This window comes from Macaca mulatta, chromosome 5 (assembly GCF_049350105.2).
Source record: "Macaca mulatta isolate MMU2019108-1 chromosome 5, T2T-MMU8v2.0, whole genome shotgun sequence".
Lineage (NCBI taxonomy): Eukaryota > Metazoa > Chordata > Mammalia > Primates > Cercopithecidae > Macaca > Macaca mulatta.
In genome coordinates this window covers 147476597-147501854 of record NC_133410.1, presented here as the reverse complement: position 1 = coordinate 147501854, position 25258 = coordinate 147476597, and the positions used below count along the sequence as shown (strand labels likewise).

The 25258-nt window shown below is 40.7% G+C and overlaps 1 pseudogene; it reads left to right on the top strand.

Moving 5' to 3' along the window:
* Positions 1–3707: 3707 nt before the first annotated feature.
* Positions 3708–4896, top strand: LOC144340956 (uncharacterized; annotated as a pseudogene).
* Positions 4897–25258: the final 20362 nt, after the last annotated feature.

The window sequence follows — 25258 nt, the reverse complement described above, 5'->3', positions numbered from 1 at the left end:
TTTGTAGGCATTGGTCTTCATACATAACAGCCATTTATTTGGAGGAAAGCTGGGAGTCACTGAAGCAAACATTGCTTTATATGAACTATGATACAAGATCAATAATGTGGCTGGTGCACCAAGCAAAAGGAGCTCAAGATTATGTTGCTGTTTTCTTTTACTGTTCGGTCAACAGAAAAAAGAGCAGAAATAAAAGAAATAAAATACAAAGAGAGACATTTTCATCCACCAGTTTCGGCTTCCATTCTCTAACACCCCCCAGGGAAATAGTGTGCAAGACAGTGTAATTACCATCTTAAACGGTTGTTCTAGAACTTAAAAAAAGAAGCATCTAGGATATCAGGCTTTCATACATACAAATAACAAAGGCTTCTTTGATGAAGTTTCAGTTGGCCTATTAATGATATTTGACTAGTATAGCTTTGTACATATTTTTCAATTATTTTAACCTATGTGTGTTCTTATTTTTAAAGTGGGTTTCTTATAACAATCATATAATTGGGTTTTGCATTTTAAAAAATACAGTCTGACCATTTTCTGCCTTTTAATTGGGGTGTTGAAACCCCAATATGATTATTGATATGGTTTACTTAAAATTGTAATCGCCCAGTGGGTTCTTCTTGCCTGTGCCTAGACAGATTTATCAAGACAGAGGAATTGTAATAGAGAAATAGTTTAATTCATGCAGAACTGACTGTATGGGAGACGAGTTTTATTATTACTCAAATTAGACTCTGGGAAAACACAGGGATCAGGGTTTTTAAGGATAATTTGGTAGGTAAGGGGTCAGAAAGTGGGAAGTGCTAATTAGTTGGGTCAGAGGTGAAATCATAGGGAGTCAAAGCTGTCCTCTTACACTGAGTCAGTTCCTGGGTAAGGGCCAAAAGACCAGATGAGCCAGTTTATTGATCTGGGTGGTGTCAGCTAATTCATCGAGTACAGGGTCTGGAAAATATCTCAGGCACCAATTTTAGGTTTCACAATAGCAATATTGAGAGACAGTACTAGCTGGATTTCCTAGGCTGACTAAGAAACCCTAAGCCTAGCTGGGAGGGTGACCACATCCGCTTTTAAACACGGAGCTTGCAACTTAGCTCACACCTGACCAATCAGGTAGTAAAGAGAGCTCACTAAAATGCTAATTAGGCAAAAAAAGGAGGTAAAGAAATAGCTAATCATCTGTCGCCTGAGAGCACAGGGGGAGGGACAATGATCAGGATATAAACCCAGGCATTCAAGTCAGCAATGGCTACCCCCTTTGGGTCCCCTCCCTTTGTATGGGAGCTCTGTTTTCACTCTATTACATCTTGCAACTGCACACTCTTCTGGTCTGTGTTTGTTATGGCTTGAGCTAAGCTTTTGCTTGCCATGCATCACTGCTGTTTGCTGCCGTTGCAGACCCGCCACTGACTTCCACCCCTCTGGTTCTGGCAGCGGTCCACTGTGCTCTTGATCCAGTGAGGCACCCATTGCTGCTTCCGATCAGGCTAAAGGCTCACCATTGTTCCTGCATGGCTAAGTGCCTGGGTTCATCCTAATCCAGCTGAACACTAGTCTCTGGGTTCCACGGTTCTCTTCCATGACCCATAGCTTCCAATAGAGCTATAACACTCACCGAATGGCCCAAGATTCCATTCCTTGAAATCCATGAGGCCAAGAACCCCAGGTCAGAGAACAAGAGGCTTGCTGCCATCTTGGAAACAGTCTGCCACCATCTTGGGAGCTCTGGGAGCAAGGACCCCCCGGTAACATTTTGGTGACCATGAAGGTACCTCCAAAGTGGTGAGTAATATTGGACCACTTTTGCTTGCTATTCTCTCCTATCCTTCCTTAGAATTGGAGGAAAATACTGGGCACCTGTCGGCCAGTTAAAAACGATTAGCGTGGCCACCGGACTTAAAACTCAGGTGTGAGTCTGTCTGGGGAAGGGCTTTCTAACAGCCCTCAACCCTTCTGGGTTGGGAGCGTTGGTCTACCTGGAACCAGCTTCCACTTTCATTTTTCCTGGGGAAGCCAAGGGCTGACTAGAGGCAGAAAGCTGTGGTCCTGAACTCCTGGCATTAGTTGGTTGAGATCATGACACAGCCAGAAGTCTCTATTCAACAGTTGCCCATGCATGTGCCCCTATCTTTCCTTCTGACCCATACTTCCTGGGTCCTGACCATGACTTTCTTGAAAGTGTAGCCCCAAAATTCTCCTTACCTCTGAATCTACTTCCTCTGATCCCCCTGTCTCGTAGGTACTAATGGTTCAGACTTTCATTTCCTCTAGCAAGTTGTATCTCCAAAGGCATCTAAGGAAGCTCTATGCTGTGTCCTTAGGCCCCTAGGCTATGAACCCCAAGAGTCTTGTCCCTGGTGTCCCTCCCAATTTAGATATACAGCTCTCGATATAGGCAGTTATGTGGGACCCATTCCCCACTACCCTTGCCAGGGCCCCAAGTTTGTAAAGAGCTAGGAGAAAAGAGAGAGAAAGAGAGAGAGACAGAGGCAGTAGAGAGAGAGGGACAAAGAGGAAGTCAAAGAGAGAAAGAAAGAGAAAGAAAAAAGAAAGAGAAAGAAAGAGAAAAAAGTAGTAAAGAAAAACAAAACAAAACAAAACAACACAACAGTGTGCCCTATTCTTTTAAAAGCCAGGGTAAATTTAAAACCTATAATTGATAATTGAAGGTCTTCTCTGTGACCCTATAACACTCCAATACTACTTTTTGTCAGTGTAAACAAGGGTGTAGCCTGAAAACACTGAGACCACTGACAACCCGTAGCCTTTCTATAAAAATATCCTTAACCAAGTAACCTGTGGATGGCCCAAATGCATTTAATCTGTAGCAGCAACTGCTTTGCTAACAGAAGAAAGAAGAAAAAATAACTTTTAGAGGAAACCTAATTGTGAGGACACCTCACCAGTTCAGAATTATCCTAAGTCAAAAAAGCAAAAAGGTAGCTTACTAACTTAAATCTTAAAGTATGGGGTTATTCTGTTAGAAAAAGGTGATTTAACATTAACCAGTGAAAATTCCCTTAACCCAGCAGATTTCCTAACAGGGGATTTAAATCTTAATTACCATACAAAGGTCCGACCAGACCTAGGAGGAACTCCCTTCAGGACAGGATGATAGATGATTCCTCCCAGGTTATTGAGAAAAAAACCCAATGGATATTCAGTAACTGATAGGGAGACTCTTGTGGAAGCAGAGTTAGGAGAATTACCTAATAATTGGTCTGCTCAAAAGTTCGAGCTGTTTGCACTCAGCCAAGACTTAAAGTACTTACAGAATCAAAAACTCTATCTCAATCCTGACTCAAAAAGTTACCTACACCCTCTCTGAAATGAATTTGCATAAGTACTGTTGTGTATGGGAATACATCTTTATGGGGCAACTGGGTTGTTATGAAATACTCTGGAACCCAGCCCAGCTCTAGGACTTAACCCTGAGCACAAAGGCAATGTTGGACACGCTGGTAAAGGACCACTAGAATCCAGGAGCCTGGACCCCTTTCTTTGTGGTCAACAAAGGCAGGAAAAGGGGTGCAGAACTGCTACTTTGGTAAGCATAACTAATCCAATAAGCAGATGTCCGTGGGTGGTTATGCACCCTGGAAAAGAATAAACATTAGGACCAGCATTAGAACTATAGAGGACGCTCTATGACTAATGCTCACTGGAAAATGACTAGGGGTGCTGTCATCCCTATGTTCTTTTTTCAGATGGGAAACATTTCCCCCAAGGCAAAAACACCCCCAAGATGTATTCTGGAGAATTGGGACCAATTTGACCCTCAGACGCTAAGAAAGAAATGACTTATATTCTTCTACAGTGCCTGCCTGGCCATGATATCCTCTTCAAAGGGGAGAAACCTGGCCTCTTGAAGGAAGTGTAAATTATAACACCATCTTACAGCTAGACCTCTTTTGTAGAAAAGGAGGCAAATGGAGTGAAGTGCCATATGTACAAACTTTCTTTTCATTAAGAGATGACTCACAATTATGTAAAAAGTGTGATTTATGCCCTACAGGAAGCCCTCAGAGTCTACCTCCCAACCCCGGCGTCCCTCCGACTCCTTCCCCAACTAATAAGGACTCCCCTTCAACACAAACGGCCCAAAAAGAGATAGACAAAGGGGTAAACAATGAACCAAAGAGTGCCAGTATTCCCTGATTATGCCCCCTCCAAGCGGTGGGAGGAGAATTCAGCCCAGCTAGAGTTCATGTAACTTTTTCTCTCTCAGACTTGAAGCAAATTATAATAGACCTAGGTAAATTCTCAGATAACCCTGATGGCTATATTGATGTTTTACAAGGGTTAGGACAATCCTCTGATCTGACAGGGAAAGATATAATGTTACTGCTAAATCAGGCACTAACCCCAAATGAGAGAAGTGCCACCATAACTGCAGCCCAAGAGTTTGGTGATCTCTGGTATCTCAGTCAGGTCAATGATAGGATGACAACAGAGGAAAGAGAACGATTCCCCACAGGTCAGCAGGGAGTTCCCAGTGTAGACCCTCATTGGGACACAGAATCAGAACATGGAGATTGGTGCCTCTGACATTTGCTAACTTGCATGCTAGAAGTACTAAGGAAAACTAGGAAGAAGCCTATTAATTATTCAATGATGTCCACTATAACACAGGGAGAGGAACAAAATCCTACCGCCTTTCTGGAGAGACTAAGGGAGGCATTGAGAAAGCATACCTCTCTGTCACCTGACTCTGTTGAAGGACAACTAATCTTAAAGGATAAGTTTATAACTCAGTCAGCTGCAAACACTAGAAAAAAACTTCAAAAGCCCACCTTAGGCCTGGAGCAAAACTTAGAAACCCTATTGAACTTGGCAACCTCGGTTTTTTATCATAGAGACGAGGAGGAGCAGGCAGAATGGGACAAATGGGATTAAAAAAAAGGCCACCACTTTAGTCATGGCCCTCAGGAAAGCAGACTTTGGACGCTCTGGAACATGGAAAGGCTGGGCAAATTGAATGCCTAATAGGGCTTGCTTCCTGTGCGGTCTACAAGGACACTTTACAAAATATTGTCCAAATAGAAATAAGCCACCCTCTTGTCCATGCCCCTTATGTCAAGGGAATCACTGGAAGGCCCACTGCCCCAGGTCCTCTGAGTCAGAAGCCACTAACCAGATTATCCAGCAGAAGGACTGAGAGTGCTCGGGGCAAGTGCCAGCCCATGCCATCACTCTCACAGAGCCCCAGCTATGCTTGACCATTGAGGGCCAGGAGATTAACTGTCTCCTGGACACTGGTGCAGCCTTCTCAGTCTTACTCTCCTGTCCCGGACAACTGTCCTTAGATCTATCACTATCCAAGGGGTCCTGGGACAGCCAGTCACTAGATACTTCTCCCAGCCACTAAGTTGTGACTGGGGAACTTTACTCTTTTCACATGGTTTTCTAATTATGCCTGAAAGCTCCACTCCTTTGTTAGGGAGAGACATTCTAGCAAAAGCAGGGGCCTTTATACACCTGAACATAGGGTAGGGAACACCCATTTGTTGTCCCCTGCTTGAGGAAGCAATTAATCCTGAAGTCTGGGCAACAGAAGGACAATATGGATGAGCAAAGAATGCCCATCCTGTTCAAGTTAGACTAAAGGATTCCACCTCCTTTCCCTACCAAAGGCAGTACCCCCTTAGACCTGAGGCCCAACAAGGGTTCCAAAAAATTGTGAAGGACCTAAAAGCCCAAGGCCTAGTAAAACCATGCAATAGCCCCTGCAATACTCCAATTTTAGGAGGACAGAAACCCAACAGACAGTGGAGGTTAGTGCAAGATCTCAGCATTATCATTGAGGCTGTTGTTCCTCTATACCCAGCTGTACCTAACCCTTATACTCTGCTTTCCCAAATACCAGAGGAAGCAGAGTGGTTTACAGTCCTGGACCTTAAGGATGCCTTTTTCTGCATCCCTGTATATCCTGACTCTCAATTCTTGTTTGCCTTCAAAGATCCTTCTAACCCAATGTCTCAACTCACCTGGGCTGTTTTACCTCAAGGGTTCAGAGATAACCCCCATCTATTTGGCCAGGCATTAGCCCAAGACTTGAGCCAATTCTCATACCTGGACACTCTTGTCCTTCGGTACGTGGATGATTGACTTTTAGCTGCCTGTTCAGAAACCTTTTGCCATCAAGCCACCCAAGTGCTCTTAAATTTCCTTGCCACCTGTGGCTACAAGGTTTCCAAACCAAAGGCTTAGCTCTGCTCACAGCCAGTTAAATACTTAGGGCTAAAATTGTCCAAAGACACCAAGGCCCTCAGTGAGGAATGTATCCAGCCTATAATGGCTTATCCTTATCCCAAAACCCTAAAGCAACTAAAAGGGTTCCTTGGCATAACAGGCTTCTGCCAAATACGGATTCCCAGGTATGGTGAAATAGCCAGACCATTATATACACTAATTAAGGAAACTCAGAAAGCCAATACCCATTTAGTATGATGGACACCTGAAGCAGAAGCGGCTTTCCAGGCCCTAAAGAAGGCCCTAATCCAAGCCCCAGTGTTAAGCTTGCCAACAGGGCAAGACTTTTCTTTATATGTCACAGAAAAAACAGGAATAGATCTAGGAGTCCTTACACAGGTTCGAGGGACCAGCTTGCAACCCGTGGCTTCCCTGAGTAAGGAAACTGATGTAGTGGCAAAGGGTTGGCCTCATTGTTTATGGGTAGTGGCGGCAGTAGCAGTCTTAGTATGAAAGAGTATTTAACTGAAATAGTTAAATACAGGGAAGAGATCTTACTGTGTGGACATCTCATGATGTGAATGGCATACTCACTGCTAAAGGAAACTTGTGGCTGTCAGACAACTGTTTGCTTAAATATCAGACTCTATTATTTGAAAGGCCAGTGCTGTGACTATGCACTTGTGCAACTCTTAACCCAATCACATTTCTTCCACACAATGAAGAAAAGATAGAACATAACGGTCAACAAGTAATTGCTCAAACCTATGCCACTTGCGGGGACCTTCTAGAGGTTCCCTTGACTGATCCCCACCTCAACTTGTATACTGATGGAAGTTCCTTTGTAGAAAAAGGATTTCAAAAAGCAGGGTATGCAGTGGTCAGTGATAATGGAATACTTGAAAGTAATCCCCTCACTCCAGGAACTAGCGCTCAGCTGGCAGAACTAATAGCCCTCACTCAGGCACTAAAATTAGGAGAAGGAAAAAGGGTAAATATATTTACACACTCTAAGTATGCTTACCTAGTCCTCCAAGCCCAGGCAGCAATATGGAGAGAAAGGGAATTCCTAACTTCTGAGGGAACACCTATCAAACATCAGGAAGCCATTAGGAGATTATTATTGGCTGTACAGAAACTTAAAGAGGTGGCAGTTTTACACTGCTGGGGTCATCAGAAAGGAAAAAGGGAAATAGAGGGGAATGACCAAGTGGATAATGGAGCCAAAAGAGCTACAAGGCAGGACCCTCCATTAGAAATCCTTATAGAAGGACCCCTAGTATGGGGTAATCCCCTTAGGAAAACCAAGCCCCAGTACTCAACAGGAGAAATAGAATGGGGAACCTCAAGAGGACATAGTTTCCTCCCCTCAGGATGGCTAGCCACTGAAGAAGGAAAAATACTTTTGCCTGCAGCTAACCAATGGAAATTACTTAAAACCCTTCACCAAACCTTTCACTTAGGCATTGATAGCACCCATCAGATGGCCAAATCGTTATTTACTGAACCAGGCCTTTTCGAAACTATTAAGCAGATAATCAGGGCCTGTGAAGTGTGCCAAAGAAATAATCCCCTGCCTTATCACCAAGCTCCTTCAGGACAACAAAGTACAGGCCATTACCCAGGGGAAGACTGGCAACTGGATTTTACCCACATGCCCAAATCTCAGGGATTTCAGTGTCTACTAGTTTCGGTAGATATTTTTACTGGTTGGGGAGAGGCCTTCCCCTGTAGGACAGAAAAGGCCCCAGAGGTAATAAAGGTACTAGTTCATGAAATAAATCCCAGATTCGGACTCCCCTGGGGCTTACCTTGTGACAATGGCCCTGTTTTCAAGGCTACAGTAACCCAAGGAATATCCCAGGCATTAGGCATACAATATCACTTACACTGTGCCTGGAGGCCACAATCCTTAGGGAAAGTTGAGAAAATGAACAAAAAAACTCAAATGACATCTAAAAAAGCTAATCCAGGAAACCCACCTTGCATGGCCTGCTCTGTTGCCTATAGCCTTACTAAGAATCTGAATCTCTCCCCAAAAAACAGGACTTAGCCCATACAAAATGCTGTATGGATGACCCTTCCTAACCAATGACCTTGTGCTTGACTGAGAGACGGCCAACTTAGTTGCAGACATCACCTCCTTAGCCAAATATCAACAAGTTCTTAAAACATTACAAGAAGCCTGTCCCTGAAAGGAGGGAAAGGAATTATTCCACCCTGGTGACATGATATTAGTCAAGTCCCTTCCCTCTAATTCCCCATCCCTAGATACATCCTGGGAAGGACCCTACCCAGTCATTTTATCTACCTCAACCACGGCTAAAGTGACTGGAGTGGAGTCTTGGATACATCATACTCGAGTCAAACCCTGGCTACTGCCAAAGGAACCTGAAAAACCAGGAGACAATGCTAGCTATTCCTGTGAACCTCTAGAGGATCTGCGCCTGCTCTTCAAGCAACAACTGTGAGGACAGTAACTAAAATTGTAAATCCCCATGGCCCTCCCTTATCATATTTTTCTCTTTACTGTTCTGTTACCCCCTTTCACTCTCATTGAACCTGCTCCATGCCACTGTACATCCAGTAACTCCCCTTTAGCTTCTATGGAGAATGTGGCTTCCCGGAAATATTAATGCCCCGTCATATAAGAGTTTTTCTAAGGGAAACGCCACCTTCACCACCCACACCCATTTGCTCCGCAACTGCTATAACTCTGCCACTCTTTGCATGCATGCAAATAAATACTCATTATTGCACAGAGAAAATGGTTAATCCTAGTTGTCCTGGAGGACTTGGAGCCACTGTCTGTTGGACTTACTTCACCCATACTGGTATGTCTGATGGGGGTGGAGTTCAAGATCAGGCAAGAAAAAAACATATAAAGGAAGTAATCTCCCAACTGACCTGGGTACATAGCACCCCTAGACTCTACAAAGGACTAGATCTCTCAAAACTACATGAAACCCTCTGTACACATACTCGCCTGGTAAGCCTATTTGATATCACCCTCACTGGGTTCCTTGAGGCCTTGGCTGTTGGATGTGCCTCCCCCTGCACTTCAGGCCATACATTTTAATCCCTGTACCTGAACAATGGGACAACTTCAGCACAGAAATAAACACCACTTCTGTTTTAGTAGAACCTCTTATTTCCAATCTGGGGATAACTCATGCCTCAAACCTCAGCTGTGTAAAATTTAGCAACACTATAGACACAACCAACTCCCAATGCATCAGGTGGGTAACTCCTCTCACACGAATAGTCTGCCTACCCTCAGGAATAGTTTTTGTCTGTGGCACCTCAGCCTATCGTTGTTTGAATGGCTCTTCAGAATCTTTGTGCTTCCCCTCATTCTTAGTGCCCCCATGACCATCTACACTGAATAAGATTTATACATTTATGTTATACCTAAGCCCCACAACAAAAGAGTACCCATTCTTCCTTATGTTATTGGAGAAGGAGTGCTAGGCAGACTAAGTACTGGCGTTGGCAGTATCACAACCTCTACTCAGTTCTACTATAAACTATCTCAAGGACTAAATGGTGACATGGAATGGGTTGCTGACTCACTGGTCACCTTGCAAGATTAACTTAACTCCCTAGCAGCAGTATTCCTTCAAAATCAAAGAGCTTTAGACTTGCTAATCGCTGAAAGAGGGGAAAGCTGTTTATTTTTAGGGGAAGAATGTTGTTATTATGTTAATCAATCTGAAATCATCACTGAGAAAGTTAAAGAAATTTGCGATTGAATACAATGTAGAGCAGAGGAGCTTCAAAACACCAGACACTGGGGCCTCCTCAGTCAATGGATGCCCTGGATTCTCCCTTTCTTAGGACCTCTAGCAGCTGTAATATTGTCACTCCTCTTTGGACCCTGTATCTTTCGCCTCTGTTAAGTTTGTCTCTTCCAGAACCAAAGCTGTAAAGCTACAAATAGTTCTTCAAATGGAGCCCCAGATGCAGTCCATGACTAAGATCTACCATAGACCCCTGGACCGGCCTGCTAGTCCATGCTCCGATGTTAATGGCATTGAAGTCACTCCTCCTGAGGAAATCTCAACTGCCCAACCCCTACTATGCCCCAATTCAGCAGGAAGCAGTTAGAGCAGTCATAGACCAGCCTCCCCAACAGCACTTGGGTTTTCCTGTTGAAATGGGGAACTGAGAGACAGGACTAGCTGGATTTCCTAGGCTGACTAAGAATCCCTAAGCCTAGCTGGGAAGGTGACCCCATCCACCTTTAAACACAGGGCTTGCAACTTAACTCACACCTGACCAATCAGGTGGTAAAGAGAACTCACTAAAATGCTAATTAGGCAAAAAAAGGAGGTAAATAAATAGCCAACTGTAAACTAAGTTCCTCTCGAAGTTTGACCTAGGCCCAGGAATGAACAAGGACAACTTGATGGTTAGAAGCAAGATGGAGTTAGATCTTTTTCACTATCATGAGTTTCTCAGTTATAATTTTTGCAAAGGTGGTTTTTAATTAATAAAAAATTAATACATAGTTTTGAGCTTTCTTTTGGAATGTAATTTAAAAATTTAAAAATAGTTTGATCAATCTAGGCTTGCTTTTGAGCTTTGTTAGGCAGGACCACAACTGCATTTAGTTTGCAGCTATTTTTTGGCCCACTGTTGGGGTAATACCTTCTGATATTCTAAGGTATCTCATGGATTAAGTGAGTTTCCACTCTGTCTGAGGAACAGAGACTATTTCTGAGTTGTGTGATCTCCAAAGACTGTTCCTTTTATTTCTTTTGGGTTTTGCTTTTTTCTGTCGCTTCAAGAAGTTTTCTTACCCGTACAGACTGACCAATACTACTCTGAAAATCCAAATGGGATCCTCTGCAGATTTCTGTAGTTGTCTGTGAAGTTGTCTCTTTTCTGGTATTCTGCTCCACAAACTGTAGTAGTCTTGGCCTCCGTGGATTTCAAGGTCTATTTCCTCAATACAAGGAGACCTCTGGATTCCTTTTGGATTCTTCCTCCATGTGTTATATCCTAGAATCTCTCTCTAGTCAGTTAGTTGGGATATCTAGGGTATACCTCTTTTGTTTTTCTTCTCCCAGGAATCATTGTCTTATATTGCCTGACGTTCAATGTCTTAAAATTTTTGTTTTATGTATTTTGTCTGTTTTTTTTTATTGTTTCAGGTAGGAGGGTAAGTCAGTTCTCTAATACTGTATCACAGCTGATAGCCAAAATCTCTGTTAATCATGTTTTATATAAAGTTTGTCAGCCTACCAAAGTACATTTCTAGAACTGAAAAAGTTTTGCCTGTCTTAGCAAGAAGTATGTTGAATCTGATTAAAATTTCCCATTATCTGGGCTCCCATCTGTTGATCCATCATCTGTTAACAAGAATATGGCAGCAAGTTCTCCACCAATTTATTACTCAATTTTTCTATAAGGAAAATTGGTACAATAACATTAGCCTTCAATTTTTAAAGAAGTGTTCTAAATATACATAAACAACATTAAGAGATGGTTTAAAATATTTGTAAATAGTACACTCAATTCAAGCTCTATTAGTATACTTCTTAATGGCTAAAAAACAAAGTAAAGCTAGATCCTTCCATTTCTAGAATTCTAAAATTTAGTTTTTATGATGTTGTCATGGTGGGACAATCCAATTTAGAGCTATTTAAAAAAATATTTGTTAAGAAGAACTCTTTAAAAGAAGCCTACTATGATAGCATAAATGGAGTATCAAAGGTTTTTGCTAAAATGAAAGATTTAGAGTTATAAGTATTTAGTGAGTAATTAGTTTGGGAATAAAGGGCCAAGAACAGTAACAGAAAGTGAATTCCTTAATTGTGTTTTTCTCAAACACAATATTATTTTCTGAAAGTTCTTTCTCTTTCTCTATCTGCATGTATGTTTATGTGTATATGCATCTATGCTTATATGTGCATAGTTGTGCATGTAGTTATATTAAGACTGGAAGAACTATACAGATATCATTTACTGCTACTGTAATTGTGTTGGAGAAATCTCTATTTTATGTAATGTCATGAAGCAAATTCCTGGTTTATTAGGACTAGAATACACATAACTACAAGTCTATTAAATTTTCCTATTTGCTTGTTTCTGTATTTTTTCTTCTGTTTAAAGTGGAGACATAGTTGAAAACGTGTGAAAAGATTTTTTGTTATTCCACATCACAACCCATTCTATGTACTTGAAACATGTTTCTTCTTTTAAAAGAGCTCTGTGATGTCATTTGACCGTTGGATCTAGTTCACTAGTGCATAGGTTCATGTCATGCAATCAGTGTTGGAACAAAACCATTTTATCTTAGATATTAATATTGGCAAGATATTTGCTAATCCATCAACTTGACAATAGTTATTAAAATTAAACATAACAGTTTCTCATAGCTTTTGGAACTTACCAGAATAATTTATCCAAATGGATACATCATGTATCTAGCATTCCATCCATCTTTCTGTACCTCCTATCCCCAACAAAATACAATAGCTTATTAAGTTGTCACAAACTACATTTACCCACTTATCATTCTTTAGCATTCAGGTCAATAGTCTTAATGAAGTGCATTTTCTTTTCTATTAAAAAAAATCCTGCATTGCATGTAGTACAGTTTTATGGAATAGTGTCTTTGTTAGATTAAAAACAGCCACAAATTATTTGCAATTCCTCCTGTGAAGAGGTAGAGTTTATTTTCCCACTGTTGACTGACTTAGTAGCTTCCTTTGATCAACATAACACAGTGGAAGTGACACTATGTGAGATCTGAGCTGAGGCCTTAAGAGACTTTGAAGGTTTTGTTTTAGTCCTCTTGGAGCCCTGTCTGTGGGGGAATGAGAGACCATGTGGAGAGAGACCCAGAGAGCTCAGTCATCTCAATCATTCAAGTTGTTCCAGCTGAGGCCTCAGACAGATGAGTGAGCCCAGTTGACACCGCATAGAGCATAGATGAAACTGTTCCTGATGAATGCAGCCCAAAATACTGACCCACAGAAGCATAAGTAAATTGTTACTTTAAGCCACTTAATTTTGCGTTAGTTTCTTACACAGCAATAAGCAACTGGTCACAGTCTGGATTAATAGTCCCTCATCTACCTTTGCCTCTGGACAAAGTCTTTTAAAAAACTCTCAGTTTATTTAATTATCCTAGAACTTTTTAAATGAATGGCAATGATATTCCATTTTAAGATGGTGAAGCAATGCTTTGCATTATTGTAATATCTTTCTTTAGAGAGGCTCACTTTTCTTTGTAGACATGATCTCACCATTCCTTTAATTGTGCAATCAGATAGATAAAATATGATGAGTAAACTTAATATCTTCATGAAATTTCTGGCTCTGCTTAGACCTTGCTAGTGTTCTTCTCTTTTGCTGAATTACTAAATATGATATAATAGGCAGTCGATGTACAATTAGTCACTAATGCATAACAGAATGCTTTACTTTGTTTACACAGTACTAATGTATCAACAAAATTAGAGATTTTGGGGTTTATTTCAGGAATATAAGAAATCAAGTACAAAAACTCATCCTGTTTCTATCCCATTCTTAACATTTTCCCTCTTAAATTCTTGTACTTTTGGATTTAAAATGATCGGCTCTGGCTACTTCCATGAATTATAGGAAATAATTAACTGCTAAACTTTATTTTACATCAGAAAGTTTGGAAGTGGCATGTTGGTTAACAAATGTCTTTTATGTTTCTTAGAACTGCAAGATCTGCCTCATGTTTCATGAAGCTTCCATAATACTACATTTAGTTGTAGCCACACTGTGTGACAGAACATGTTGCCTTCATATTCCTAAACTCAAATAAGAATTTGTCTTTGAATTTGTGACTTATGAACACATTAGGATACAAATCTATAGTCTAAGGTCTGTGAACCTATTGAAATGGTGTAAAATTTGTGTGAATGTGCCTTTTTTTTTCCTTGGAAAGAGGCACATAGCTTTTATCAGTTCTTCAATGAACTTGTTGACTCCCCAATTTTGTGGCAGTTTTCTTTTCTTGCTTCAGTTTTGTCAACAATTATGGCTCCATAGCGTCATTTAGATAATCTAAATAGGTAATTTCCTCAAAGGAGCAGTCCATTGAAAGGAACATAGGAATCAACAGTCAATTTTAGGAAATTACCAATGAAATTAAAATGGGAGAGTTCCCTGACCCTGTTGTGGGACTTGCAATAGGGGTGTGGCTCATTTGCTGGGCTGCTGCATGCTCAAACCCCTTATGGGAGTAGGAGCATGCAGATGGGCAGGTGCAGGAGCTGGGGTGAGCACTTCTGGGCTCCAGGTTCACTGTAGCATCTAGGGATATATTAAACTTAATGCTCTTTTAGCAGTTGCTGTCCATGGATGGCTATTCCAGCTCAGTGGAGAGTCAGGGTGACAGCCTTTTACACCCTGCCATCTTGGTACCCAGGTCCTTGTCCAGGATCCAGAGAATCAGGTCACACGAACTTGAAGCATGGTGAATGTGGGGATTTTATTGAGTGATGGGGGTGGCTCTCAGTGGGATGGATGGGGACCTGGAAAGGGGATGGAGTGGGAAGATGATCTTCCCCTGGAGTTCAGTCGTCCTGCAGCTGATCTCCTCTCCGACTGTCCCCAGCCAAAATCTTCCCGATGTTCAGACACTCGTTCTCTTCTCTCCTTCTCTGTCATGCCATTTTGCCACTTTGCCAGTGGAGCTTGGAGTTTATATGGACACAGGATAGTTGCATGGCAGGCCAGAGTGGTCTTGGAAAAGGCAACATTTGGGTGCAAAAACAGAAATGCCTGTTCCCATTTAGGGCCATGGGTTTCCCGGCTTCAGGGTGGGGCCTTTGCTGGGGAACTGCTCCCTTCTACCCAGTATTTCGCTGCCTCCTATTCATATCAAAATTAAGTCAGGGAGGAAATTCTTACATATAGTATTAAGTAACATTATATTTCATTAGAATTAATGTGAATATTTTCATGAGAACTAACATGAATAATTAGAATCAGAGTGTAGTGTTTCTGAAACCATAGCTTAAGTAAACCAGAATTACCTGTTCCTTATACCAGAAAAAGTAAATAGGAATTTTGAGGGAGAGTGCCAAGGAATCTGTATTTAGTTAAATTTCTGTGGCAATTGTGGCATACACTGAAGTTTGAGAACCACCAATAGACAGTATGTTGGAAAACTACAATTTTTTTTCCTTTAATGACAAATGAAATGAAACACACTTTTTGAAAATACAGCAAGAGTTATAGCCAGCCAGCCAATGTGGTCAACTAAATGTAATTAATTTTATGATGGATTTGGTAATGGTCATTTTTTTCCTGAAAAGCGATTTTGTGCATGCACATAAAGGAAAAACTGACATCCTTTTGTTGAAACTATTTATGAAATGCTATCTTTTGAGATAACATTTAGATGGCACTGTGTCTGGTGGGAGAGGGTTTTCAGCTCTTGTCTGTTGATCTTGAGGTTTTGTTGCACTAGGGAATAAAACACTGTGTGTTTATATCCACAGAAGCAGAAAGTGCTTTCTTTCCCCCAGTCCCTTCTTCCTAAGATGTCATATCTTGAAGAAAAACAAAACAGAAAAGGAACAAATTTATTCTCAGAGAGCTTGGAGGAGCATGAATTATTTATTCTTAGAAATCTTCTACTATCTTTGCATGAAAGAGAGCCCTATTATTAAAAGTGAATGTTTCTTTTTCTGCTTGTCAATAACTGGGAGATCAGAATGGACTGGCTGTTAGATAGCTTCCTCCTTGGAGACTGAGCTCCCTAAGGCAGCCTGTGCAGCAGCTAAGTTATTTTTAAGACAATATAATCATTGGAACTGATATATTAACACTCACAATTGATGTGACAGGGGTCTGCCACTGAGGCAGTCTAAGAGGAAGAAAAGGCCATTAAAGTGATCCCAATTACCTTTTAATTATGAATTAATACATTGCATAAATCACAGCACAGAGAATTTCTGGATGCATGTGCATGTATGTGCTTAAATTGCCTGGGTTTATTAGGCTCCTTATTTTCTTCCAGCTAGGTTGTGCAGTAAATTCTCAACTACCTTCCTCCTGGAGCAGAGAAAGTCAATTCTTCTTGCCTGGGGAAAAATTTAAATTTTCCCTCGATGCCAGTAATCTCATTTTCCTTCCAAGCAGTTGTGCAAATGAGAACAATTGTTTTTTGTCTTTTCCAGTTCATAGTGGGCTTCTCTAGACCTGAAAGAACATGGTGCTTCCTTGATAAAATAAATTTTGGTTAGGAAGAAGCAGCTAGGCATTTCAATCCCAGAGGGATGGAAAATAAGGGGGAATCGCAAATTAGGCTTGTCATTCTGCTGGGCAGTGACTTTGGGAGTCACAGCCTCCTGTGGCTCACTGAGTAAGTGGTTCTCTTTGCTTTAGGGTAAGTGGTAAGCTGGAAATTGTTAGCATTTCATTTCTGAAAATAAAATACTAGCTGTTTGGAATCAGCTCTTCTTGTTTTTATCACAGTTGAGGAAGTCCGCTATTTGAATCATTGTTATATGAATTCCTGTATGTCCAATATATGCATACTCTCCAGCCTCTTTGGAAAAAAGGCAGTGTGTGTTGACTTCCTTTTGTTAAAGTAGGTAACCTTAAAAAAAGTCAAATGTCAAGGCTGGTGGAGGGCAAAATTTAAAGGAAAAATAATCGGTCTTTGGTGTCACAGCTACCTACCCTAATCTTGGGCGTTCCCTACCCCCACACGTGCTCAGGCCTTTGTGCCACTGACAACCCATTCTCACTCCCAATTTCCATCTCTCTTTCTCCTCTCCCTTCCTTTCTTTTTCTTATTATTATCTAGGAGCTCAATATATTTATGTGGAGCAAAAGATTACAAACAACCCAAATGCCCATCAATAGTGAGGGCTGGTTAAATAAAGTGTGGCACATCCATTTAGTGAAATACAAAGGAGCTGTAATAAAGAATGGAGGAGCGCCATGTACTGATAAGAAAAGATCTCCAAGATTCATTGTTAAGTGAAAAATAAAAGGCACAGAACAGTGTGTATGTTGTATCTTTCATGCTATCTTTTGTGAAAAAAGTGCTGAGGGAATAAGAATCTGTATTCTTATTTCCTTGTATATCCTTTAAAAAAGTCTGGAATGATAAATAAAAATACCTAATAACAGTGACTAATGCTGAGGTGGAAAATCATTAGACGGGGGGAGATATTTCTCTAGATGCCTTTAGATGTTTTGTTTATTCATATATTTATTTAAAAATGAGCTTTTCATTGAAGTACAACATGTATTCAGAAAATTGCAAAGAACCTCAATCTACAGCTCAAAGTGTTCACCTGTGTAATCAGCACCCATATCTAGGAATAGAGCGTTACCTGCACCTCACCAGTCTGCTCAGGTGTGCTCTGGTCACTACTTGCTCCCCAGTGACTGATAACTACATGGATGACTGCCCACTTCTGTTAAAAATTAACCACTAAAACAGGCAAAATCAAAATTCTCATACAAATATAAAATGCACACATGTCAAAGATTTTAACTCATCAATTAATGAGGATACTGGTGAGATATTGTGATGGTTAAATTTTATGTGTCAATTTCACTGACCCAGATTAAAGATCATTTCTGGGTGTGTCTGTGAGGATGTTTCTGGATGTGATTAGCATTTGAATCAGTAGATTGAGAAAGTAGATTGCTGTCCCCAACTGCCTGGGCATCTTCCAAACTGTTGAGGGCCTGCATAGAAGAAAAAGCAGAGGAAGAAGGAGTTTGTTCCTTTTTTCCTACCTAAACTGCTTGAGCTGGGACATCTCATCTCATCTCATCTCATCTCATCTCATCTCATCTCATCTCATCTCATCTCATCTCATCTCATCTCATCTCATCTCATCTCACCTCACCTCACCTCACCTCACCTCACCTCATCTCATCATCCCATCATCTCACTTTCTCTGGCCCTCTAATTGGGATTTGCATCATTGGCTCACTTGGTTCTCAGGCCTTCAAAATGAATACTGAATTATACTGCCAGCTTTCCTGGCTTTGCAGCTTGCAGACATCAGATTATGGGACTTCTTGATGTCCAGGATATATATATATATATATGTGTGTGTGTGTGTGTGTGTGTGTGTGTGTGTGTGTGTATGTGTATATCTCCTATTGGTTCTGATTCTCTGGAGAGCGATGACTAATCCAAATATATATTTAAGAAACCACTTCAAACAGAATCCAAGAACAGACACATATATAGGCAATTAGGAATGCTGAAATAAATCAGCTAATAGATGCAAAATTAGCCAATATCCACAAGGCAATAATCAATTATACCTTCAGCTGACAAAATTCATTTATGTATCTACAGACAAGAGTAATTTGCATTACTATTCATTGTCTACAACTTTTTAAGCTGTAAAGTAGCACAAAGATAATGAAAGGCACAGGCTGCCAGTAGAATCAGACAACAGAGAGGGCTGTGTTGTAGGAAAGCAGCTATAGTCCATACCTAATGAAAGGATTTGGCAGTGTTCCAAACTGTATTTACAAAAACAGACTGGATTTGACCCACAGACGTAGTTTGCTGACCTCTGCCCTAAACCTTCTACAAATGTACTGTTTATTTTAATGTAAATATTTCAGAAAACCTTTGACCAGGTAGATACAAGGTGCAGAAAACTTTATTGTTAAGACTCTTACAAAAATCGCATTTAAACAAATACCAGGCTGTTCTACTTTTAAATAGATAGCACCCAAGGATGGTGTACTTTCCAAGAATCTTGGAAAGCTTCACCTCAAAATACTTGCCTCCTTATGTCCATCAATCCTAAACTTCTATATCTTTATATTATTGAACCCTAATCACGCGTTCTACATTGAGCTGAGACTTCTCATTTCCTCTCATCTCTGGTCCTCAGGTTGGGATTTACATAATTGGCTCACTTGTTCTTAGGCCTTTAGAATGAATGCTGAATTATACCATCAAGCATCCTACAATTTACAAACAATAAATTTGTAGGTTTGGGTTGGAGGTCAACAAGCCAAACCCAAATCTTCATAATTTTCCTCCCCTACCCTGAGATGCTACTAAAAGTCTGGAAGATAATGCTCTCCTTTACTGTGGTAAGCAGTAAACTCAGCTTTATCTTCTGAACAGATAGTTTGGTGATATATTGCAGAAGCCGGCATTTGGCAGAGCTATTATGAAAATAGTACTGTGATGGACAATCTCATACATGTCTTTTGGTAATGTAGGTATACATTCCTGTTGGGTGTGTATCTATAAGAGGAATTTCTGGGTCACAGGACATGCAGATGTTCTGTTTAGTTTTCTAAAACAGTTGCTTTCGGACTTTTTGATATTTGAATGTATCATCTATTAAAAAAATGTAAAAAGTAAACATAAAAGAGCAAAGTCAATATAACCAAAATATGCAATTATCTAACAATCAATAAAGAAAAAACTGTGTTTCATGGACAAAAATATCCTGTTTTTTACAAAGATATGTGTTATGCTAAAGCGCATCTAATTTTTTAAGGTCCGTTGCAGTTAGGACCAAATATACCTCAAGACTGTTCAATTCTTTCTGCTCTAATTCCTTGTTTGTTAAGCACACCTCTTATTATAAATTGAGTTTCTGGAGATACCTTGTGTACCAGATACCCCTTTTACTTTACCTTACATACTCCTGGACTTCTGATTTGAGCTATAGATAGAGGAACTAGCTGGATTTGGGCAGTCTTTGACTCACATTGTACTGACAGTAACATGCCTCAAGCATACATTGTGTGACTTTTGCTTTTGGCTCTAGGGCTTTCAAATAACACAATGTAGGACACAGGGGGAGCCCAGAAGTGAGGGTTTTGGGGTGGTAATGTTACCTGATGCAATGTGTAACCACTGGCAAATGATGGATAAATGCATCTCCAAAGTTATGTACCAGCTCCTGAATTAATTCCAGCCTTTGAACCAATTCCAGGAGGCTTTGTCTTAAACATAAAAGTTGGATTCTTTTAATCATTTAACCATAGCACAAATATTATGTGTGTGATTCACACTGAGTTGAATACAGTTAAATTCTGTTACAATGCTGTAAATTCTTTGTGAAGTTTGGAGCCAGGGGGCTGGTCTAACGAGGAGAATTGGCTCCATTGTCATCTGATGATTTCATCTGTGAATAGTGACTGCAAGTCCTGTCTAGAATTTGGAGAGTCCTATGTGAAGTGCTCCAGTTCCAAGTCCACATATTATTTCCGAACACTAGCCCTAGCCAGTAGTCGTGAACAATGCCCAAACTGTGCACTAGCACCATGACTCAGATGTTCCACTTTCTATTTTCAGCTTAACCAGGCTATATTGACCTCCATGAGACTACATCTTTTTTTGTTTTCTTTTTTCTGAGATGGGGTCTTGCTCTGTAGCCCAGGATGGAGTGCAGTGGCGTGATCTGTGCTCATTGCATTCTCCACCTCCCAGGCTCAAGCCATCCTCCCACCTCAGCCTCCTAAGTATCTGGGACCACAGGTGTGCACACCACGCCTGGCTAATTTTTTTTTGTGTGTGTTTATTTAGTAGAGACGGGGTTTTGTCATGTTACCCAGGCTGGTTTTGAACTTCTGAGCTCAAGCAATCCACTCAAAGTGCTGGGATTACAGGTTTGAGCCACTGCATCTGGCCAAGACTAAATCTTAAACCAGCTATTTCTTAAACCTTCACACAAAACAAGTCCCTCACACAATTACACACAGCGTTCCATGCTGTTTGTGAACATTCCATCATACTAGCAGACCTGACCTTAAGATTTCCACTGTACAGAGAGGATCTGGTGCCCAGTGTGTGAACAAAGGCAGGGACAGCTGTAAAGCTATGCCTTTGAGGCACCACACCTGAGGAAAAGGGCCCCAGGTAGAAAACAGGGTTTAGGTCTTCTTACGCAACATCCATGGTCTTGAACTGAAAGCTAGGTAAGTTCCTAGACCCTTCTTAAGTATTCCAGTCATAGACAGCCCTTCCAGTCATAAACATAGCCCTTCTCTTGCTCCCTCTTCCAAGTGTGTATTAACCTCTCTGGATCCTGCCTTGTGCCCCATATTCAGCATGACCTGCTTAAGGGTTACAAAGGATGCAGGATCTGGGGGACAAGAGGTCTGTGCAGCAGTAGACAACACCTTGAAGCCCATGCTTCGCCTTAAAGCATACAACTGCTATATAGAAGCCTTTCGCCCACCAAACCCAGAGAACCCCTGGCCCTGTCCTAGTGGAAAGCCCAAATTCTGTGCTGTGTTTTTTGCATCTCTTTTTCTTTGTAGTTCTGTGTGTTTTTATCTCGCTCTATAAAATATCTCCTTTTCTATTTCCCTCTTATTTTTCTCCTTTAGTTGGCAATTACTATTGGAATCTTCTAATTGAATAGAGTTCTATGTTTGAAGTGCTTAATTTAAATATAAAGGCAGCAGCTTTGATACCAATATAACTTATAACTTCTGCTATAATCAAGTGTGTGCATCTGGTTACGAAGCTCTGTGATCCCTGGTGAAACTACATCTGTTCTGGATCTGGGAGCAATCTCATTCAGTCGTCAGCTTCTGATCCCAGCCCTGCTACTCTTACCACTGTAATGCTGTTTCTTGTAGTGTGACAGGTGTGAACTGTTCCATCACATTGGGGTTGTATCCGTCAAGGTCCCAGCAGGAAACAGATGGTGTGTTTGAAACAGGCTAATCCAATGAGGGTTTCTTCATCCATTTGAAAATCTCTGTTTAATGAAGGTGTGGTATAGGGGAACTGCAGGCCATGGTGTCATAACCTGAGGCTAGCAGCAGAGTTGTTACCACCCTCAGGCATGCAGAACTTAGAGAGACTGGGGTAGCTTTAGCCACCTTGGGAAAAGCAGTAATCTTTGGATGGTGGGGCATCTCCAGCTTGAGATGATTTTGCAGGGAGAGAGCCCCTACTCTTCTTCACAGAATCACCTGAGGTTCCCCATTAACCAAACTCAACTGGAACTCAGAGTACTTGGGAGCTTTCTGATTGTCATCCATAAATAAGCTGCCTTGGAGCAGTGACCAAAATGGAGAAAAGAGGAGAGTGGCTCTGGAGGGGCAAATGGAAGATATTGGCACAGGGATAGGCTAGCTCTTTTTTCATCGAAGGCACAATTAAAGATCCCTTAAGCCTCACTACTGTGGGTGGGAAGCCCAGTGCTAGTTGGTTTTCATAGCTCTTTATTTTGGGTTACATAAAGCAAATTCTGAGGTCATGCAGGATGTCTTCTGGCCATCACACCTAGCTCCACGTGATGCCTTGTGCAAGGTCCTCTATCATCTCTCTGGAATTGTTGCTCAGGGTAGGCTGCTGCAAAGTCTGCTGGCAATGTCCCTTCCCACAGTTCACAGGTCTGTCTCTTTGGAAGCCATGAACTCTCTCCTATTTCCCATTCTTCAGGGTGACTCCTTTACCTACACTTAAAACAGAAGGTCTCCTTCACTTTCCCCTTTAGACAATCTGGTTACATCTCTTAGTGGATTTAGATCAGCATCATAACCTATTCATAACCTACAGGGACCAGACAGGAATACAATGAGTGTGTGTTGGAGTATATATAGGGTAGAGCTCCAGGTCCAAGAAATAATTCACATTCCTCTTACTCTACAGTCAGGTAAATCGCAGGGTTAGCATGATGCTACATGACAGCTGAAGTTTAAATTCAAGAAATAGTGGACCACTGGCTTTTGATATCTAGCTGTTTGCTGCCATTGGGGAATGTAGGCTATTTTAAGACATACCAGCCATCCAGATTTTCATGTGGAACCTCTCAGTTTTTAAATGCAGGTAATGAGGAGGCATGACAAGGTAAATGAAGATAAATACCACAATGTTGCGTGAAGGGGATTAAGAAATAAACTTTTTCATGGAGTGGGTAGTTTATAGAGTAAAAGTTTACAAAAAATAGGCATAAAGTTTCCTGTTCTTTCATCACCCCAGAGAACAGGCTGGAGCCAGGTGAGGCTTCTGGATACATAGGACTTACATTTCTGGGGATGAACTATGGACACATGCTACCTTACCTTCTCATAATGCAAGTATGAGGAATGATCTGGGTGCAGGGAATAAAGAATTGAGGTTGGGTACCAAGCAGCCTGGAGTAAAAGAGCAACTATGCAGGAAGTTGTTTGGGAATGGTAGCTGCTATCCAGCAAAGTCATGAGACGTTGAATTTGCCCTCCTGAGGAAGGAACTCCTGGTTCCATGGGAAGTTGGGCTCACCAAGTGCTGGTCAACTCCTTGACAAGAACTTGAGCTCTTGTTTCCTATGCCTTTGGTGTCATATCCAAAATAACATTGCCAAGACCAATGTTAAGAAAGGAACTTCTTCCTTATGTTTTCTTCTAGGAATTTTATGGTTTCAGGTTTTATGTTTAAGTCTTTAAATCCATTTTGTGTTGATTTTTGTGTGTGGTATGAGACAAGGGTACAACTTCTTTTGCATGTGGCTATCCAGTTTTTCCAACACCATTTATGGAAGAGTGTTCTGTGGTGAGCTGACATATGCAAACCTGCCCCTAATGGTTGAGAGAGCTGAGAGGCCAAAAAAAGAGGCTAACACATCTAGTTTCTCAGAAAGCAATATTTAATAGAGACTTACACATAGAAAATATCCTTTATATAGTAGGCTCTTTTGACTAAACATGTACAGTTGATCACATCTCAGACTTTCTTGTGAAATTTGTGACCACTGAGGAGGTTGGATAAGCATCTTTATGAGTGTTTATCTATGCTGCAGTTTAAAGATCGTGCTGCAGAACACCTTGGTATGTAGGAGTCAAACATTGATCATCATAGTGGTTCTGCTTCAAGATGGCATCACTCTGCCATTCAACAGACTGTTTTCCTACAAAGAGACTACTCTTTCCTCATTGTGTATTCTTGGCACCCTTGTTGAAAATTAGTTGATCATCTATGCCTGAGTTCATTTCTGGGCTCTGTTTCTGTTCGTTTGGCCAATTTGTCTGTTTTTATTCCAGTACTATAACGTTTTAAATATTATAACTTTGTAATATAACTTGAAATCAGGAAGTATGATGCCTCATATTTTGTTCTCCTTTCTTAAGATTGCTTTGGCTATTTGGGGTCATTTGTGGTTCCATGCAAATTTTATATGATTGCTTTTATTCTGTTTCTGTGAAGAATGCTACTGGACTTGTAATAAGAATTGCATTGAATGTAAAGGTCACTTTGGTTTGTATAGCTATTTAAACAATATTAAGTCTTCTAATCCATGAACACAAGATAAGTCTCCATCCATTGGTTTCTTCAGTTTTTTTCCATCAATATTGTATAGTTTTTAGCATTCAGTTATTGCATCTCCTTGGTTAATTTATTCCTAATTATTTTATTCTTTTTGATGCTATCATAACAGAGATTGTTTTCTTGATTCCCTTTTTGGACAATTTGCTGTTGGTTTAAAGAAATGCTACTGACTTTTGTATGTTGATTTTTGTATCCTGCAACTTTACTAAATATATTAGTTCTAATAGTTTTTAATAGAATCCTTAGGGTTTTCTATTATTGGAATGAACAAACAGAAGCAGGTAACAAAAGTGAAAATAAACAAGTGGGACTACATTAAAGTAAAAAGCTCTGTACAGCCAAGGAAATAATCAACAAAATGAAAAGGCACCCTATAGGTTGGGAGAAAAATATTTGCAAACCATTTATCTGATAAGGGGTTAGTATCTAAAATATATAAGGAACTCATACAGCTCAGCAGCAAAAAAACAAATAAGCTTGCTAAAAAGATGGGCAAAGGACTTGAATAGACATTTTTCTAAAGAAGACACACAGATGGTGAATTGGTATATAAAAAGGTACTTAACATCATAAATCATCAGGGAAATGCACATTAAAAGCCCACAGACACAAGTCTGCATGATCTCACTTATATGTGAAATATAAAAAAGTTGAATTCTTAGAAGCAGAGAGGAGAAGGGTGGTTGCCAGGGAAAGGGGGAAATGGGAGATGTGGGTCAAATGCTGGTTTCATTCATGCAGGGTGAATAAGTTCTAGAGATTTAATGTACAGCATGAGGACTGTAGTTACTAATAATG